The sequence below is a fragment of the Somniosus microcephalus genome, chromosome 19 (assembly GCF_052327205.1).
Source record: "Somniosus microcephalus isolate GS21.2 chromosome 19, FLI_Smic_1.0, whole genome shotgun sequence".
NCBI lineage: Eukaryota > Metazoa > Chordata > Chondrichthyes > Squaliformes > Somniosidae > Somniosus > Somniosus microcephalus.
Window position 1 is genome coordinate 65,469,204 of NC_141005.1, and position 20,770 is coordinate 65,489,973.

Below are 20,770 nucleotides of genomic sequence, written 5' to 3' on the forward strand. Positions count from 1 at the left end.
TGGGGAAGAAGGAAAAGCGCGGGAGGCGCCATTTTATTCCATTGGGGAAGAAGAAAAAGTGCAGAAGGCGCCATTTTAAATCACTCAAGATGCCGAAGAGTGGCAGTATCACTGCTTTCAACAACGAGGTAGAAGACTGGACCACATATGTGGAAAGAATTGAAGTGTACTGCAAGGCAAATGAGGTGGCCGATGGAAAGAAGGCGTCGGTATTATTAAATTTGATGGGCGCGAGAACGTACGGCCTATTGCCCGGTCTTCTCCAGCTTTTCCAGTTAAAGACGTCTTCTCCCCCTGCCAGAAGACCACCACCACCAAAGACTTTTTCCATCGGAGAGTGCAACCCTGCCAACACCCACCCACCATCCTGAGTGGCAACACTGCCCTTTGCGGCCTCCCTCCTTCCCACCCCCCACCTCTCTCTCTCTATTTGTCTCTCTCTGCCTGTCTTTCTAAGGCACCTTAGTTTCATCTATTTTATTAATTGCCAATTGAGCAGAGGGGAGAGGGCCCCTCTCCCAATTTAAATCAATAAGGAGAGAGGTGTGTCCTCATTTTAATCAGCTCCCTCTGCTCAATAGAGGACAAAAAAATATATATATACACCGAGGCCATTAACACCTTCAGGCCTGTGACTTGGGGTGAGTGTAGCCCTTAAAAAAAGCACCCCAGAATGGCGACTGCGTCTTCGCCGGTGGCAGGGCCAGCCGGGACCTATGCGAGAGTGGTAGCCACAGCCACAGCTGCTCCCGCTGTTCCTGCTGCCCCGTCACCTTTTCGATTAATAACAAAAAAGCTTGGGGTGAAGAGCTACACTCACCCCACTATGACCATCGAGGCCTGCATCAAGGCCATGGCTGGGGTTGTCAGCCCCTCAGCCATCGTCGCGGCCTCGAAAATGTATGGGAAGGCTGTGTTCTTCCTGGGGTCGGAGCGGGCGGTGTCCCTGGCTGTCGCCAAGGGGCTCACCGTGGGCGGGACCTTCCTGCCGGTGGATCCTCTCGAGGCCACCGCGCAGAGGATCATTATTTCCAACGTCCCGCCCTATGTTCCTGGTGAGCTCCTCCTTCCCCATTTGCGACAACTTGGGGAGGTGAGGTCGGGGATCACACCCATCCCGCTCGGCTTCCGGGAGGCCAGCCTTCGCCACGTCTTCTCCTTCCGGCGCCAGCTGTTTATCCAGCTGGCGCGGGAGGAGGACACTGATGGGGCGTTCGTCGTCCTCCACGAGGGGACCGCCTACCGCGCCTTTTGGACGTCGGACGGTGTGAGGTGCCATGCCTGCAAGGAGGTGGGGCACATCAGGAGGAACTGCCCTGCCTCCAAGGCCGCCGGATCATCTCGTGCGGCCGAGGCTGGTGCCGCCGCCGCCGCCCTTCCCCCCGGGGCTGCCCGCGCGTCAAGTACGTCTGATGCGCGGTTGACATCGGGGGCCGATGCCACCAAGGCCTCCGGCGGGGGGGAGTGAGCGTGTCCGGCCGGAAAGAAGGCGCGGGGAAAAAAAGAAGCACCTTAGGGCGGGTCCCCCCGTGGATGGTGAGCCCTTGCCCCTTGAGCCCCTTACACCCGCGCTCCTCGCGGAGTTGATCAGGGCAGATGTGAGCGGGAGGGGCCTCGTGCCCGAGCCTGTGGCCGCAACCGCCGCAGCGGTAATGCCAATACCTGCGGCCGGGCTCGGGCCCGAGGAGGCCTTTGCAGACATGGAGGTCTCCCTCGCTCCCTCCGTGCTAAAAAGAAGGCGCGACCCCCTGGATGAGGAGGAGGACCGGGAGGAGGAAGGTCCCTCCGAGCAGGGGGAGTCGTCGCCCGCCGCGGGTACTGCGCCCCCCCCCCAGCGCTGTCATCATCACCAGCGATCGGCAGGGGTCACCTGTCCCTCGGGAGGCTGAGGCAGATGTGTCTGTCCAGCACGTGCCTCCCGGGGATGGGGATGAGACCCTGCCCATGGGGGGGGTTGCCGAACAACCCGCGGCAGTAATTGAAATTGACCTTCTATCGGTGCCGTTACCCCTCGCCGGGTCGGGCAGCCTGGGGGCTGGGTCGGGCGAGCTCGAGGATAATGAGCTCGCCCAATGCGACCCAGACGTCTCCCAGGGGATGCTCGTCCTGCTGGAGCTTTTAATTCAAAACCCCCCGTCCGCTGGGTCGGAGGTTGGTGGCGGGGAGGAGGATGGCCCCCTGGCTGCGTCTCTGGTGCCGGACGTACTGGAGGAGCTGGAAATTGTTCTCTCCCCGGTTTCTCTGGTCGTTCCGGCATCTGAGGCGGGCGGGAGCTCTGAACCGCCGCCGTCTTCTGGCCCGGCACCCCTAGAGGAGCCCAGGGAGAAATCCTCTGCCGTCGATCCTGGGGGTGGGATCCGGGCGGAGGCGGGGCTGGCTGGCGCGGCCGAGTCGTTCGCTTCGCACCGCTGGTGACGACCTCCTGGAGGAGGATGGGGACTCGGTGATGGGCACGGAGGACGATTCGGACTCCAGCGCCGACGTGGCGATGGATGACCTCGTGCCCCTTGCCGAGTCTCCCCTCATTTCCGTAAGGGAACTCCGGGATTTTATGGCCGCGTGCCTGGGTCAGCGCAATAAGGTCCGGCTGGCCCTCGACAGGTGGTCGGAGCTGGCGCTGCTCATCGATTCCGTCCGCGCCGCCGTTAAGATCATGGGCGCGGACGAGGGTGTGAACCCGCTCGAGCTGCGTCGGCTCACAACGTTTCTCACTGGGCTGCTGAGGAAGTGGCAGCTGACCAGCGGCTGCGCTTCCTCCCCCCGTTAGGTGTAGGTAGAGGTTGCACTATGCTTCTGACATGAAGATAACCATAGCCAGCCTCAACATCAACGGCAGCAGGGAGGCGCGCCGCAGATTCAATAACTTCTCGGTCCTTCGGGACGGGAAGTATGCGGTGTGCTTCCTGCAAGAAACCCACACCGTTCCGGGAGACGAAGCCACGTGGCTCCTGGAGTGGCAAGGAGGGGTCAGCATGAGTCACCTCTCTAACAATTCCAGCGGGGTGGCTATCTTGCTGGCCCCGCATTTTCAGCCGGAGATCTTGGGGGTCAAGGAGCATGTGCCGGGCCGCTTGCTCCAGGTCACTGTTCGCCTGGGGGGCGTGCCGCTCCATCTAGTGAACGTGTACGCCCCTCAGACCAGTGCGCAGCAAGTGCGCTTCTTTGAAGAAGTGTCCGCTCTCTTGGGCTCCATCGACGTGGGCAAGTGCGTCATCCTCGGGGGGGATTTTAACTGCACCCTCGAGGTGAGGGACCGTTCGGGTCCCCCGCGAAGCCCGGCGGCGATGGAGAAGTTGAGGGACCTGGTTGGGTCCTTCGACTTGGTGGACGTCTGGCGAAATCTCCACACCGACTCCAGCGCCTTCACTAGCGTGAGGTCTGGGGGAGGAAGGTCCAGAATCGACCGCCTCTATATTTCCCGGGCGTACGTCTCCTGCGTTCCGGCAGCTTCCATGCGGCCGGTGCCGTGCACGGACCACCACCTGGTGTGGGCGGAGCTCGCTCCGCTGCACGCGCGGGGGGGTCCGTGTACTGGCATTTTAACAACCTGCTGCTGGAGGACGCACGGTTCCGGGATTTGTTTCGTCGATTCTGGGCCGACTGGAGAAGGAAGCAGGGGGGCTTCCCCTCCTTGAGGCTATGGTGGGATGTGGGCAAGGCTCACATCCGTCTCTTCTGTCAGGAGTACGCGAAGGGGTCGACCAAGAGGCGGGAGGCCCGGGTCGGGCGGTTGGAGAAGGAGGTGCTCGACCTGGAGTCCCGTCTCGGTCAGGTCGTCGAGGACCCGGCCCTGCGGAAGGTGTACGAAGAGAAGAAGGGCGCGCTGAAGGACCTGCAGCTCATCGGGTCCCGAGGCGCGTACGTGAGGTCGCGGGTCCAGCTCCTGCGGGACCTGGACCGCGGCTCCCCCTTCTTCTACTCGCTGGAAAAAAGACGGGGGGTCCGTAAGCAGCTCTTGGGGCTGCTGGCCGACGACGGATCTCTGGTCTCGGATCCGGAGGGAATCAGCGCGGAGACCCGCGCCTATTACGGGGCTCTGTTCTCTCCAGATCCGTCCAGCAAGGATGCGCGCAGAGTTTTGTGGGAGGACCTGACGAAGGTTGGCCCGGAGGGCGCCAAAAAATTGGACGCTCCGCTAAGTCTAGCGGAGCTGACCGGCGCCCTCCGCCAGCTCTCTAGGGGAAAGTCCCCGGGGCTGGACGGGCTGACCGTGGAGTTCCACAGGGTGTTCTGGGACGTCTTGGGGGGCGACTACGCGCGGGTCCTGGGGGAAAGTTTGGCGACCGGGGAGATGCCCCTCTCTTGGCGCAGGGCGGTCATTGTCCTGCTGCCTAAGAAGGGCGATCTCCGCCTCCTTAAGAACTGGTGCCCGGTCTCCCTCCTCAGCACGGACTATAAAATCTTTGCCAGGGCCATGTCTGCTCGCCTTGGCACCGTGCTGGCCCACATGATCCACCCCGACCAGGCCTACACGGTCCCGGGCCGGACCATCCATGATAACATCCATCTGGTCCGGGATCTGGTCCACCACTCCCAGAGGGCTGGTCTGTCGGTCGCCTTCCTTTCCCTGGATCAGGAGAAGGCGTTCGACAGGGTGGATCACGAGTATCTCTTCGGGACTCTGTGCGCATTCGGGTTCGGGACGCATTTCGTCGCCCGGATCCAACTTCTGTACGCCGCCGCGGAGTGTCTGATTAAAGTTAACGGGTCCTTGACGGCGCCCCTTCGCTTCGGGAGGGGGGTGCGTCAGGGATGCCCCATGTCCGGTCAGTTATATGCCATTTGCGTGGAGCCTTTCCTGCGCCTCTTGCGGAAGAGGTTGACGGGACTGGCTCTGCAAGGGCCGGGCATGGAGGTGGTCCTCTCGGCTTACACCGATGACGTGCTCCTCATGGTCACGGATCCCGCTGACTTGCGGAGGATGCGGGAATGCCAGCAGATTTACTCAGACGCATCCTCCGCCAAGATCAACTGGGAGAAATGTTCCGGACTCCTGGTGGGTCAGTGGTGGGTGGACTCCCTGCCGGAGGAGTTCAGGCCTTTCGCCTGGAGCACCACGCACCTCCTCTATTTGGGAGTCTACCTTAGCCCTGCCGAGGACGCTTGGCCGGCGAACTGGCAAGAGCTGGAGGCCAAAGTCACCGCTCGCCTAGGACGCTGGACAGGACTGCTCTGAGTGTTGTCCTACAGGGGTCGAGCGCTGGTCATAAACCAGCTGGTGGCCGCCATGTTGTGGTACCGGTTGGTCACTTTGATCCCTCCCCCTGCGTTTGTCGCCAAGATTCAGAAGAAGCTCATCGACTTCTTCTGGGACAAAAGGAAGCACTGGTTCTCTGCCGCGGTTCTGTGTCTCCCGCTTAGGGAGGGCGGTCAGGCGCTGGTGTGCCTTCGCACCCAGGCTGTGACTTTCCGTCTTCAGATGCTGCAGAGATACCTGTACGTCGAGAATCCTCCGAGATGGTGTGCGCTGGCGACGTTTTTCTTCCGCCAGCTGCATGGCCTCAATTACGACACGCAGCTCCTGTTTGCGAAAGTGGGCAGCAGGCATGCCGGCCTGCGGGAGCTGCCTGTCTTCTACCAGGAACTACTATGGGTTTGGAACTACGTCGCTTCCAGGCGGAGCTCTCCCCCGTCAGGAGCGGCGGCTCTCCTTCGGGAGCCGCTGCTCAGGAATCCGCACCTCCACGAACACGGGTTCGGGCGGCTGGCAGAGGGTAGGGCTGTGGCTGGCAAGGTGACCAGAGTCGGGGACCTGCTCGATGGTGGAGGAGCGGGCTGGATGGCACTGGAGGAGCTGGCGCGGTGCCTGTCCTGGGCCAACGTCCGGCTCGTGGTCGAAACCATCGAATCGGTAAAAGCGGCACTGGGCCCCGACTCCACTAGGTGTATCGAGGCGGCTCAAGCACGTGGGGCGATCCCGTCCGAGCTTACCCCCGTTCGGACGGAATTCCTCATCGGCGCCCGGCCCCGAAACTCCCCTCGGGAACCGGCGCCTCACAACTTGAGCCGTCTCGAGGAAATACCCTCCGTGCCTTTTCATTCCGCGCGGAGGGGTTTCCTGTACGGGCTGCTCCTGCACACTCTCCACTTTGCCATCTTCGTCTACCGTCCGGACACGCCTTGGCGTGGCGTTTTGCTGACCGGCGGTAGCGGAGGTCCCCAATGGAGGGCTCTCTATGCGGGAGTCCTCCCTTGTTCCATCGGGGACTTGGCCTGGAGGGTGTTGCACGGAGCGGTCCCGTGCAATAAGGTTTTAAGTAGGTTCACTGACTCCCAGGCCGCCTGCATTTTTTGCGGCCTGGAGGAGTCCGTGTTTCACGTTTATATGGATTGTGAGAGGTTGCAGCCCCTCTTTCACTACTTGAAGGGGCTGCTCCTCGATTTTTGGTTGCACTTCAGTCCCACGCTCTTGATCTACGGTCACCCGGTGCGGAGGGGAGCGGACAGGTTGGAGGACCTCCTTGTGGGCCTGCTCCTGGGCCTGGCTAAAAGAGCCATCAATTGGTCCAGGCAGCGGGCGGTCGAGGGGGTCGTCCAGCCGGATTGCCTGCATCTCTTCCGCGGCCATGTTCGCGCCCGGGTGGCCCTGGAGATGGAGCACGTGGTGTCCGCCGGAGCGCTTGAGTATTTCCGCGACCGATGGGCGCCGCAGGGACTGGAGTGCATCATCAACACAGAAAACCAAATTTTAATTTGATTTGTTAAGCTTTAGTTGAACTTTTGTTTATTTACAGTTGAATTGGGTTGTTTTTTGGGTCCAAATAAAAGAGTACCCTCTGTTCAAGTAAATACCTCTTTTATTGTTCTCCTGCAGTCCGTGTATTATTTATACTCGGACATTACAACCTGGGCTGGAGCATTTCAGCTATCAAGAGAGATTGGACAGGCTGGGGATCTTTTCCTTAGAGCAGAGAAGGCTGAGGGTGGACCTGAATGAGGTGTACAAAATTATGAGGGGCATAGATAAGGTAGATAGAAAGGAACATTTCCCTTAGTAGAGGGGTCAATAACCAGGGGGCATAGTTTCAAGGTAAGGGACAGCAGGTTTAGAGGGGATTTGAGGGAAAACCTTTTCACCCAGCGGGTGGTTGGAATCTGGAACTCACTGCCTGAAAGGGTGGTAGAGGCAGGAAACCTCACAACATTCAAGAAGCATTTAGATGAGCATTTGAAACGCCATAGCATACTAGGCTACGGACCAAGTGCTGGAAAATGGGATTAGAATAGACAGGGCTTGAAGGCCGGCACGGACACGATGGGCCGAAAGGCCTCTTTCTGTGCTATATAACTCTCTGACTCTAACTCATTAAAATACTTTTTGAACAAGTACATTTTAACAGTAGCCCGAACGTGTAGATACTCTAAAATATTGATAAGAGTCGTGGAGCTGTCATGTTATACAGTGTAATTATGATAACTTCCATCCACTAATAAGGCATGAAATACAGTATACTGGCACCTGCAGCCAGCTAATAGGACCTAGTCCAGTACAAAGGCCAAGACAGTCATTGCTGAGTATGTTACAAGGATGTTGCAAGTGAAGTTCATTATTCCTTAAAGAGGCCACAAGGGAACTTTGCAACACCCTGAAGCCAAACTTAGAAACTGATCCAAGACAGTGACGGTTAAATCAAAGGTGCCCTCTGCCATGCGTTATTATACTCCTGGGTCGTTTCAAGCAGCAACAAGAGATATATGAAAAATCGCCCAACTTGCAGCTCACAATAGCAACATGCAAGATACATAAGGCTTGTTTATCTGGTGCAATTAATTTATCAGTCCCCCACAGGGAATCCAGGCAGTTGTATGAAAAGTGTCGTGTGGGGGGAAATTCAGTAGTTTAGTGCCTCCCGTTAATGCCTGGCAGAGATGCTAACAGTGTGCTAATCCATTAGTGCTGAGGCATGGCGATTGCAGTGCAGCACACTAAATTCAGTCCCCCTTTAGCACCGCTATTTACTGTTAGCACCTGGGCATTTAGCCCCAGACAGATCGAGACGTCAGTGAGTGTGCAACGCTCTGTTAGCGCCCCCTGCCTTAGCGCCTCGCCCCAACGACCACAGGAAGTGTAGGCTGGATGCAGATGGAAGGAAGCTACAGGGGAGAGATTTAAAGGGATCAGTCGCAGCTTTCAGTTTGGTGCTGTTTCATTGCTTCCTTGTCAGTTTGAGATTGTGCAACAGCTGTATTCAGTAATTTAAAGGTTTGTTACTTTCACGAATATTCTGGCTGCTAAAAATTAGTGACATTTATTCTGAAAACATATTAAAGTGATATATTTGGTATCATTATGGGGGCTGTACTGGCAATCGACCTCGCCCTCCAGGATCTATGGTGGAGGGAGCTGAGGCAGCCTCCATGATTTTAACATATGTCCAGAGAGAGGAGGAGGGCCATCAGGGCTCTCAACAGGAGTCCTTACCCCCTGAGGGTCTTCCAATTTAGTGAGAAGTGTATTAAAAGGCTCCACTTCAGCAAGGAGCTGGTAACAGAACTCTGCCACCTCCTGCAACATGACCTCGAGCCTTAGATCAGGGCGACCACGGCTCTCTCAGTCACAGTCAAGGTTACTGTCGCCCTCAATTTCTTCAACAGGGGTTCCTTCCGGTCTGCAACAGGAGATATAGCTAACATCTCGCAGATCGCCATCCATCGCTGCATCCGTCAGGTCACAGAGGCTCTCTACAGTAGGAGAATGGATTACATTTCCTTCCCCAGCACCAGAGAGAAGCAGGACGAGTGTTCATGTGGTTTTGTCAGGATAGTGGGCTTCCCCATCGTGCAGGGCACCATTGACTGCACCTCTTGGCTTTGCGAGCACTACATAACAGTCCTGAAGTCATCCATAACCGCAAAGGCTATCACTCACTTAATGCACAGTTGGTGTGTGACCACAGACTGCTAATCCTCAATGTGAATGCTCACTATCCTGGCAGCAGCCACGATGCCTTCATCCTGCACCGGACCGGTGTGCTAGCACTATTCCAGTCACCATATGAAGCTCGTGGCTGGCTGGTCGGAAACAAGGGCTATCCGCTCTCCACCTGGCTCATTACTCCCCTCTGCAACCCCAACAGTTCTGCTCAGCACTCATATAATGAGAGCCATACCGCCAACAGGAACATCATTGAGAAGACCATTGGGGTGCTCAAGCAATGGTACCACTGCCTTGACCGCTCCTGAGGGGCCCTCCACTACTTGGCTGAGTGGGTGTCACATTTTGTGGTGGTCTGCTGCATGCTCCACAACTTGGCCATCATGGCAGCCGAGCCCTTGCCACCAAGGATTGCGGGACCAACACAGGAGGAGGAATAGGGCAAGGATGGGAACGAGGATGAAGACGAGGAGGAGGATGACGAGGAGGAGGAGGAACAGGAGCGAGCAAGGAGGCAGCCACACAATCGGCCTCCTGGAAGGGTGAACTGTGACCACCTCATCAGACTGTGGTTCCAATGAATTGAACCCCACATCCCCGTTGCTCACCACATCCCTATCATTCCATCCCTGTCGCAGGCCATATAACAGCGCAAAGCCGAAATGAGACACTCCACTAAAGAATCCAAACTGAATTAATACATTTATCAATAATCATTGAATACATACTTAAAACAAAAATATTAACTATTCACCCCTGTGCAATTCCTTAATGCCTCTCATTACTGGGCCTTTGCCTACTCTATTGCTCCTACGAAGTGTTGGCTCAGTGGCTGCAGCACGGATGGTGGAAGGCTGCTGAGTGCCCGTGTGGGAAACTCCAGATGCCCTTTCGGGATGCCCTCGACCAGCTCTGGGCCTGCAAGGCCCGGCTGCAGACTACACCACTCAGTATGGGCGGCAGCATAAGAACATAAGAACATATGAAATAGGAGCAGGAGTTGGCCATTTGGCCCTTTGAGCCTGCTCCACCATTCAATAAGATCATGGCTGATCCTCAACCACACCTCCACTTTCATGCAGTGTCCCCATATCCTTTGATTCCCTTAATTTTCAAAAATCTAACGATCTCTGCCTTGAATATAATCAACGACTGAGCCTGAAGAGCACACTGTGGTAAAAAATTCCAAAGATTCACCACCCTCTGTGTGAAGAAATTTCTCCTCATCGCAGTCCTAATTGGCCGATCCCTGCTCTGAGACTGCGTCCCCTGGTTCTAGACTCCCCAGCCAGGGAAAATATCCTCCCTGCATCTACCCTGTCAATCCCTGTAAGAATTTTGTATGTTTCAATGAGACCACCTCTCATTTTTCTAAAGTCTAGAGAATACAGGCCTAGACTACTCAATCTCTCCTCATAGGACAATCCCCCCATCCCAGGAACCAGTTTGGTGAACCTTCGTTGCACTCCCGCTATGGCAGGTATATCCTTCCTTAGTTAAGGAGAACAAAACTGTACACAATACTCCAGGTGTGGTCTCACCATGGCCCTATATGATTGTAGTAAGACGTCTTTGCTCTTACACTCAAATCCCCTTGTAATAACGGCCACCATACCATTTGCTTTCCTAATTGCTTGCTGTACCTGCATGTTAACATTTAGTGATTCGTGTACAAGGATACCCATGTCCCTCTGAACACCAACATTTCCGAATCTCTCACCATTTAAAAAATACTCTGCTTTTCTATTTTCGTACCAAAGTAGATAACTTCACGTTTCTCCACCTTATATCCCATTTGCCATGTTCTTGCCCACTCGCTTAGCCCATTGAAGTCTCCTTGCATCCTCCTCACAACTTACATTCCCACCGAGCTTTGTATCATCAGCAAACTTGTATCATTTGGTCCCCTTATCCAAATCATTGAAGTAGATTGTGAATAGCTGAGGCCCAAGCACTGATCATTGCAGTACACCACTAGTTACAGCCTGTCAACCCGAAAATGACCCGTTTCCTCCCACTCTCTGTTTTCTGTCCGTTAACCGATCCTCAATGCATGCTGTTATTTGTTTAATTTCTCTGCTACAGGAGAGCCATCTGAGATTGGATGTCACCGAGTATAGACTGCATTACAGCACTAAGACGTTGTGTAGCTTCTGCCTGTGCTGCAATGGAAGCTGCCAGATCGCCCATCACATGCGGCATGAAGTCCGGGTCACCACGGTCTCTCTGGGATTATACCATCCTTTGCAGACTGGAAATGATGGGCTCCTTGGTGTGCGCAGAGCCTTGTGCAATATTGGAGGTGGACGCCTCCACGCTCCTTACCATTGCTAGGACGCTATAGGGCACCCTTGTCATTGCACCTGTAGGCTCCAGGGCGACCCTCTCAGGACGGCAATAGTGTGTGAAACCGACCCGGGTAAACCTGGTATTGGTGAGACGCGCTGATATAGTTGGCACCTCACTTCAATGTCAGAACCAATTGTAACGGCCCAGCCTCTAACTCTAGTATTGAAAAAGTAATAATGTTTCAGCCCTTTCTTCGGTGCTTTACATTACATAAACAATTTTACCGAGGGTTTGTCATTGGTAACTTTTGCTTGTAGCCTTTGGTCGTTGCGAAAGTTCATCTAAAGAGAGAGGAGATTGTCATAATCCGGCTTCAACATTGTTACACTGGGTTATATTTCATTATTACTATCATGCGAATATTTCTGTTTAATAATAAGAAAGAATAAACTTGCATTGATATAGCGCCTACGACGACCTCAGGATATCTCAACGCGCTTCACAGCCAATTGAATACATTTGAAGTACAGTCACCCTTGTAATGTAAGAAACGCGGCAGTCCATTTGCGCACAGCAAGGTCCCACAAACATCAATGTGATCATGGTCAGTTAAGCTGTTTTAGCGATGTTGCTTGAGGATCAGATATTGCCAGTATATTTTTGGCTTCATGACTTGCATAGGTTATTGTTGGGATATTATCATACAATATAGATACAATTGTTTGCAATAACCGACGTTTTTAGTTGGAAATTCCTTCTCATTAAAGAAAACGTAACATTTGTGACACTCTGACCCCAGAGATGTCTCCAAAGAGCGTATTTCGAATGTGATAGAACAGCCTTCTGAAGTTTTACACAATATAGTCACCGTCGGACGGGGCGGGAAATCTTGTTGAAACGCGGAGCCGAGCAGAGCGGCCGCGGCAGTGATTGGACAGAAATCCAAATATTAGCCCAATATTTACCACTTCCGTCAATAGAAGAGTAAAACTGGAGACAGAAGAAACAATCGAGATTAACAGTAAATTGATTAGAATCCAGTGTTTCGAGTTACATATTACAGAACCTTTGCTTTCAGCAATGGTTCCAATACTTATCCCAAATTCGGATTCATTGCTTTTTCCGATTATTTTAAATCCTCAGCTCCTGGGACACTGTCTGTGACAGATTGCGTCAGGCCAGTACATTTCAATATAATACTGTGTCCAGTATTATTTTTGTGTTATTATTATTTTCTGACCACATTATTTCCTTCAGATTAAATTTCCTTTTAAAGATTTGTATCTGTTCCTTTCCATACAAGAAAAGTAGGAACATGCTCTCAGGTTCTATATTTTCTAGAACTGTGGACACCAGTCGTTGTACAATTGCCACTATTGAGGTTCCGCTGTATTAAATTCTTCTGGCTTTGTAGTGACTTCGACTTTTAAAAGATTTGAAGAAAGTAAAACATTGATTGCGACTTTTATGTCTATTAAGAAGGATCGTCCTTCATTTGTTTCTCCTTTTCAGGTCCAAGGGCTCCCTCAGTGTCTCTCCTTCCGCTTGCATCGGATCAAATCGCAGCCAAGAACACGGCGACCCTGGTATGTTTGGTGAACGGCTTTAACCCGGGCGCTGTGGAGATTGAGTGGACTGTCGATGGCAGTGTCAGAGGGAATGGTGTTGAGACCAGTCGGATCCAGCAGGAGACGGACAACACGTTCAGTGTGAGCAGTTATCTGACTCTGTCAGCCTCAGAGTGGAACTCACACGAGCTTTACTCCTGTGTGGTTAAACACGAGACTCAGGCAAACCCGCTTCAAACAAGTATCGCCAGATCCAGCTGTATCTGATTCAAGAATCTTATGTATTGATCTATTATACCATTGGTCAAGTTACTTTAAAAATAATTTCCGTAAACAGCTATTACATGTTTGAGTTTCAGTGGAACATTTCCTATCACAAGAGATGTGCAGTTTCTCCGCTACATTCCGTTGTCAGTATTTTACACTGTGTTCACCCTGGGCTGATCAAAGTTTCAGTGTAACGTTACAAATACTGCAGTGCAACAAAATGACTCTTCCATTATCTCACGTGCTGTTATTCTTTGCTGTCCGTTACCCCTGAAACAGTTCACAGCAACTTTCTAAATGTAACTAAATAGTGAGGTTTTATTTTTTGTGGCATTCTGCACATTTTATGTAACGTCAGTGGAAATCAGTCAGAATAGTGACATTACGTACACATTTTATAACAGTTCCTGAAAATAATCTTACAACATAATTTTAAAATAGACCTGGCTGAACTGTGTCCGTTTTTATGACAAGGATTCAAAGTAGGTGGTGTAAGTTCTTCTAAATCATGTGGTTACACAAACTCAGGGAAAACTTCTGACCGCCTCCCTTTTGTATATCCCGGAACTACATCTGTGCAGTTTCTGCAATTGCATGATTTTTTTTTTAAATATCCGAGGACTTTAATCTTTGGTCAATATGCTTATATTAAAACAGGTGTTATTAGTAGCAGGTCAAAGCGTCATAACTACAGATTCTGTCAGGCCTTGACTGAAACCAGCTCAGATAAGAGTTGCGTTTTTTAAATTGAGCATCACACTAACCACACACTCGATACGGTATTCCCCTTTAGCACAGAATGATATAGGACTGATAATAAGTAAATCGCTAAAAGTAGCAACACAAGTTGTTAAGGCCATAAAGATTGCAAAAGTCGCGGGTTCGTTTCTAGGTAAATAGAACACAAAAGCAGCTGGTTCGTATTAGAGTTATATAGAACTGTGTTCAGTTCTGGTCTCCATTCTATGTAAATGATATTGAAGGACTGGTGAAAGTGCAGAAAATACTTACACGGTTATCACTAGACATGGGAGAATGCAACTATCAGTAAAACTGAACATGTTGGTCTCTTTTCTCTAGAAAAGAGAAGACTAATGATATTTGATGCGGGCCTTTAAATTTATGATAGAGTGTGATAGTGGGGACGTGGATAAGCAGTTTCCACTGTGGGTGAGTCCAGACCATGGAGGCATAAATATAAGATAACAACCTACAGAACAAGTAACTAATTTATTTGAAGGTATGGGTTGGTGATTGGTTGGGAGGTAGGAGACAGAGAGAGTAAGGATAAAGGGTTTGTTCTCTGATTGGCTGGATGTGATAAGTCGTGTTCCCTAGAGATCAGTTCTGGGACCTCAGCTTCTCACTATATATATGAATGATTTAGATGAAGACATAGAGGCCTAGAAATTCACTTGGGCGCGGGCAGCTCGCTCGCGCCCAAAAGTTAGCGCTGGGCGGGGAGGCATTAGCGCACGCCGTATATTCATCTTCTGCGCCCCAATTCGGAAGCGGGCGCTATACCAGGGTGTGCCCGCCTCCGTTTGGGGCGCTGCAACTCAATATCGGCGCGCTAGTTGCCGCAGCGCCACCCGATGCGGTGCGGCAGGCTGCGGTACTGCAGGCCTCCTCCTTCTCTTAAGGGGGAGGTGCCTGCAACGGCAGGAGCCCCGATCGCGAGTGCCGGCAAAAGAGCCCGGCACAACGGAGAAGTGCCGGACTGCACGGAAACCAGCCGGCAATGCCGCAGTGGGGGGGGGAGGTGGAGGAGGCCGGGGAAGGAGGTGTGGGCAGGCGGCCGCCGAAAAAGCGGCCGGCCGCACCTTCAGCTTTAAAGCGCCCCACTATGGCAGCAGGACGGCCCCGTTTTCTGTTCGCTGTTTGCGCCCGCTTCGGAGGAGGTGGGCGCAAGTAAATATGGGGATCGGCGCGGTTTCGGGGCGTTACGGGCCACCGCGCACACCGATGACATCATCGGTCCCGGCGCAGCGCTAACGGCTACCGCCGCCAATACCGCTGCACTCAATTTCCGCGCTACCACCCCGCCGGCGCAAAAGACCTCTTTAGGCGCTAAGTGGGCGCAAGGCCCACTGAATTTCTAGGCCAGAGAGTTGTATGTACATGTCTGCAGATGATAGTAAGTTAGGAGGCAATATAGGTTATGTGGATCAGCGATGGAAGTTACATAGATAGACTAAGTGAAGGGTCAAAAATATGGCAGCTGTAGCTAAATGTGGGGAAGCATGAAGTCATCCACTGGGCCTGAGAATGACAAATCAGAATATTTGCTTAATGCTGAGAGACTAGCAGCTGTGGATGAGCAAACAGATTTAGATGTCCATTTACACAAATCACTAAAATTTAGTGTACAGCTGCAAAAGATGCTCAAAGAGGCGAATGGAATGTTGAACTTCATCGCAAGGGTGGTAATTAAAAAGTGAAGGAGTAATGCTTCCGTTGTACACAGCCTTGGTCAGACCCCCATCTGGAGTACTGCATTCAGTTCTGGGCACCGAACTTAGGAAAGATATATTGGTCTTGGAAGAGCTGCAGTACAGATTCATCAAAATGATACCAGGGCTTAAAGGATTCAATTATGAGGTCAGATTCCATGAACATGCTTTGTATTTCCTTGAGTTTTACATATTTGACAAATAAAGCGGAGAAAATAACGTGTCATAACAAGGGGTTACACGTAATCGTGAGATTTAATAAAGTGAGAAAGATTGGGTCCCTAAAATTATGAGTGTAAACCAGCAATACTGACCCTCGCCCTATCTGTATTGAAAGTGATTAAAACTGTTTATGTGTGAGTGACTAGTGTTTACTTCATTCTAAAGCTGTGGAATGTGGCATTGGTGGCTCTGAATTTAGCTTCGTGTTAACACCGGGTGTTCCTCAGTCAACTTGTTGGCAGGCGTGTTAGGAATTGATTTAATCACGATTTGTGCGACATTGTCAATGTGTTGTTGAAGATTCTCTCATTTAGTATAGCTGGTGATTTCGTTAACCTTCTAAAAGAACTTCCCCCAAGCTTCTACGTTCACGAGACAAGCAAGGGGAAATCTCAAAAACTTTTAGGGTATCGCATTACACAGTGACCAGAGGAATTCCTACACAGGGGAATTCAAACAGAATGCCTCCAGTAGCTGTAATCATACGTCTGGAGGCGTGCAGTCTCAACAACACTCAAGTATTTCACCACCAATCAAAAGTCAACAGGTCACTTGATCTGAGCTCCTGCCATTGAACCTGATATTTAGCCCATCAATGTAGCAGCAATATGTACGACCTGCAGAATGCACTGCAGCAAATTACCACGGTTGATTTGATAGCACTGGTCCTCGTTGCAACCATAACCCCTAGAAGAATCAAAGCAACAATGTTGTGCGAACACCATCACCTCCAGGTTCCCCTCCAAGCCATACATTATCCCAACTTGGATATATATCATTGCTATTTCGCGGTCGCTAGTTCAATCACCTGGGGTTACCTACCCAATACCGGGTCGGGAACACCATCACCAGAAGGATTGCAGGGCTTCAAGGAGAACGCCCTTCACCAACTTCTCAGGGCATCTACTGATGGGCAATAACTGAGGCCACACCATTGTTGCACATACCCCGAGATCAAATAACAATAAAAATTAGACTGAGCAAGGAACATTTTCGATTATTGTATGCCCTGTTTTAATGTTACGGATCCCTGATTCTAGCATGAATGAAATGGATCCACTTCATGTTATTTGATACAATGGGTCCGTGTTCTATAGAATCATTGAATTGAAGCATCATAGAATCATACAATACAGGAGGAGTCCATTCGGCCCATCGTACCTGTGCTGGCTCTTTGATAGGGCAATCCAATTAGTCCCACTCCCCATCTCCTTTCCCATAAACCTGCACATTTTTACATTTCAAGTATTTATCCAATTCCCTTTTGAAAGTTACTATTGAATTTGCTTCCATCTCCCTTTCAGGCAGTGAATTCCAGTTCATAACAACTCGTTGTATAAAAAACTCATCCCACACTCCCTCTACTTCTTTTCCCAATTATCTTAAATTCATGTCTTCTGTTTCTGACACTCCTGCCAGTGGAAACTGTTTCTCTTTAGTTATTCCATTAAAACCCTTCGTAGTTTTGTGTACCTCTCTCAAATCGCCCGTAACCTTCTCTCCTCTAAGTAGAACAATCCCAGCTTCTCTTATCCCTCCACACAATTGAAGAACCTCATCCCTGGTATCATTTTGATAAATCTCCTCTGCACCCGCTCCAAGACCTTGACATCATCCCTAAAGAGTTGTGCCCAGAATTAGACACAATACTTCAGCTGAGGTCTAACTAGTGATGTATTACCACAAGACTGATACTAACCTGTGTGCTTGTGCGAAGATGTTGCAATTCTGCGCACAGAGGAAAATGTTAAACATTTCCCCAGTAATTCCTAATAAAATATGTGCCAGTAAGAACGAATTCCTGCCATTCATTTTCCAAACCTCCCAAAATAGACCTGGTTCAATTCAGTTCCAATTCGTGAAAACCCATTGAACAGAATTGTGTTGAGGATCCAGAATCGGGTCCTTCTGGTTCACAGTGAACGGGTGAAAGGGTTACATCATGAGTACTTGCGAAAATTTGAGGGATATCATCAAGCCCTGTTTGTGAGGTTCACTGATTCCGCTATTTACGGTTCAGGTTTCCATTGGAAATCTCCCTCGTTGTTTCCTGCGAATACAGAATGACAACTGGTGTAAAATGCAGAAGGTAAACTCTCCTCTTTAGCTAATCATCATCAATTGGAACTTCTATCACTGCCATTCTGTGAGAACTAAGACCAGGGAATCCTCTCAGTCTCACGACCCTGAGGATGATGTTTCCTATGGACTTACCGCTGCATGCAATTATCATGGAGGAGGAGAATCAGCGCAGGATGGAGCAAAGAAGACTCAGGCAGGACTTAAGAAGCATTCGGCCTACCAGATATTACTCCTTATGAGGAGCTTTCTGAGGAGTTGTGTATTAGCACAGTGTAGTTTACCAAAGAAGCAACAGGGCAACTCTGTAGATGGGCCTACACGCTCATCTACTCACACTGATCTCTCAACAGCTATACAGGTAATCGCTGTCCGCAACTTTTATATTTTCTAGGGATCTCGGCACTATCAGCTGACAGTAGTATGGCCCGGTTATTGATTATGTTGTTGACGTCCTTTAAAGGACAGCAGGCAAATTCATTACCTTTGGAATCACAGCAACGCAGAAACAAGTAAGGGCCATCTACTTGGCCGGGGAAGTCTGCAATCGATGGCAAGCATGTTGCCTTGCAAACTACCACAGAAAAACACTTCAGCTACATCAACACGAGGCGCTTCATCTCCCAGAATGTACAGATTGTGTGCAACAACATGAAGAGAATCTTTCATGTCAACACCCAAGGTGGTGGAAGTTGTCATAATACCTTCTACTGCCTAATTTGTTGTCGCGCCACTGCCCCTGCCTCCCCCCCCCAACCCCACCCCACGACAGAGCAGATGTGGCGGAGATGGAGAAACGGGGAGAATGTCTTTGCGAAACACCTCCGTTCAGTCCGTAAGAATGACTCCGACCTTCCGGTCGCCTGACAGTTTAATTCTCCGCTCCACTCCCTCTCTGATCTCTCGGACCTCGGCCTCGTACACTGTTCCAAAGAATTTCATCGTAAGCTCGAGGAACAGCACCTCATCTTTCGATTAGGCACTTTACAGCCTTCTGGACTGAGTTCAACAATTTCAGGCTATAACCTCGTCCCCTATATTTTATTTATTGTTTCCAATTTTTCTATCTCACATGGTAGCTGTTGATGATTCTGCCATCGCCATTTACACCTCATCTAGAGCCATCTTTTGTTTCTTAACTTGTCCCATTACCTCTCCTTTTGCCTTGCACCATCATCCCTTTGTCTTTTAATCTCCCCTGTCTTCCAGCCTATCACAGACCTTCCCTTTGTTCTTTCCTCACCTCCCCCCTGTCCCTGCCACGGCACTTGCTTAAAAATCTCTCTTCTCTAACCTTTTCCAGGTCCGATGAATGGATTTCGACCCAAAACGTTAAATCTGTTTCTCTCTCCTCGATGCTGCCTGACCTGCTGAGTGTTTCCAGCATTTTCTGTTGTTATATCGGTTTTCACACCCTGCTGAAATTGGCTACCGATTCACTCGCCTGATTTACTCCCTCACAAAAGACCAATTTCATCGCCCATGTTTCCACCAAACCACCGCACAACTTAAGGTGGAGTGGGATTAGCCCACAGGCAATTCCCAATATACCTCTCTGGTGGTCTTGATATCCCGTCAGGACTATTACTCTAGCTCCTGTTTCCTATCCTTTATTTGATAAACAGATCCGAGAAACTATCAGGCAATGGTTTACCTGACAGATGCCTGTTAATTAATGAAAACACACTGAATAGAACATGCAACTGATACGTTTATATACTCAAAGGTAGGATCTCCATTGGGCAGGTATTAGCATACACCTCACCAGATAGATTGTAAACTTAAATGCCCACTCGCATTAAAGCTCACTGATACTTATACATTTGACAGACAATTTCAAAGCAACTGCAGGTGACTTGCTTCGAACCAATCAGCTCGAAGGTTACTATCACAACATCCCTGTGTCCCTGTGTGCCATATGCTACTGCACCAGTAGGTGGCAATGTTGCACCACCTATAGGTCGTACACACAGCAATGTGAAAGACATTTCGGGGGCACGGGGGGAATTCATGGCCGCCACGAGAGTTGCCGTTGTCACTGGCAACTAAGGCTAACGCCGCTGAAAATGGACGAAGCGCTACCACGTAAAATTAGTGCTGTGGATTAAGATTTGTAGCCCAGCACTAACTTATTGTGTAACATCACATGTGAGGACACCACCCACCAGGTACATGGTACATACTCATGTGACTCGGCCAACGTTGTCTACCTCATACGTTGCAGGAAAGGATGCCCCAGAGCATGGTACATTGGCGAGACGATGCAGACACTGCGTCAACGGACGAACGGACACAGCGCAACAATCACCAGGCAGGAGTGTTCCCTCCCAGTCGGGGAACACTTCAGCAGTCAAGGATATTCAGCCTCCGATCTTCGGGTAAGCATTCTCCAAGGTGGCCTTCGAGATACACGACAACGCAAAATCGTCGAGCAGAAACTGATAGCCAAGTTCTGCACCCATGAGGATGGCCTGAACCGGGATCTTGGGTTCATGTCACGCTACATGTAACCCCACCTGACGTAGGGTCATCCAGACTCGAGTCGTTGTTGGCTTGTTCTCTCTACACAGATGCGGCCGGACCTGCTGTGATTTCCAGCAAAAAAAATGTTTTTTGTCTGTTTTTTTGTTCTTCACACAGACCCCAGCATTTGCAACATTTGACCCCTTGTGACCCCACCTCATTGTTCTTTGATGTAATGTTTTCCTGACTGACCTGTTTGGACACCATTCACACCTTTGATTGCTATGATTATCTCTCTGCCGAGGTGTGATAAATGGCAGTTAGAAAGATTACCTGTAAACATCTGACATTATTCTCTGACTATATAAGCTGTGTCTTTATGCATCTTTCCACTTCAACTGATGAAGGAGCAGCGCTCCTAAAGCTTGTGACTTCAAATAAAGCTGTTGGACTATAACCTGGTGTTGTGTGACTTCTTACATGTGTAACATAGAAACATAGAAACAAAGAAGATAGGAGCAGCAGTAGGCCATTCGGCCCCTCGAGCCTGTTCT

General features: G+C 50.6%; 1 pseudogene; it reads left to right on the forward strand.

Moving 5' to 3' along the window:
* LOC147104549 (immunoglobulin lambda-1 light chain-like) overlaps positions 1–13,026 on the forward strand; it is a 51,899-nt pseudogene extending 38,873 nt beyond the window's left edge.
* The last annotated feature ends 7,744 nt before the right edge of the window (positions 13,027–20,770 follow it).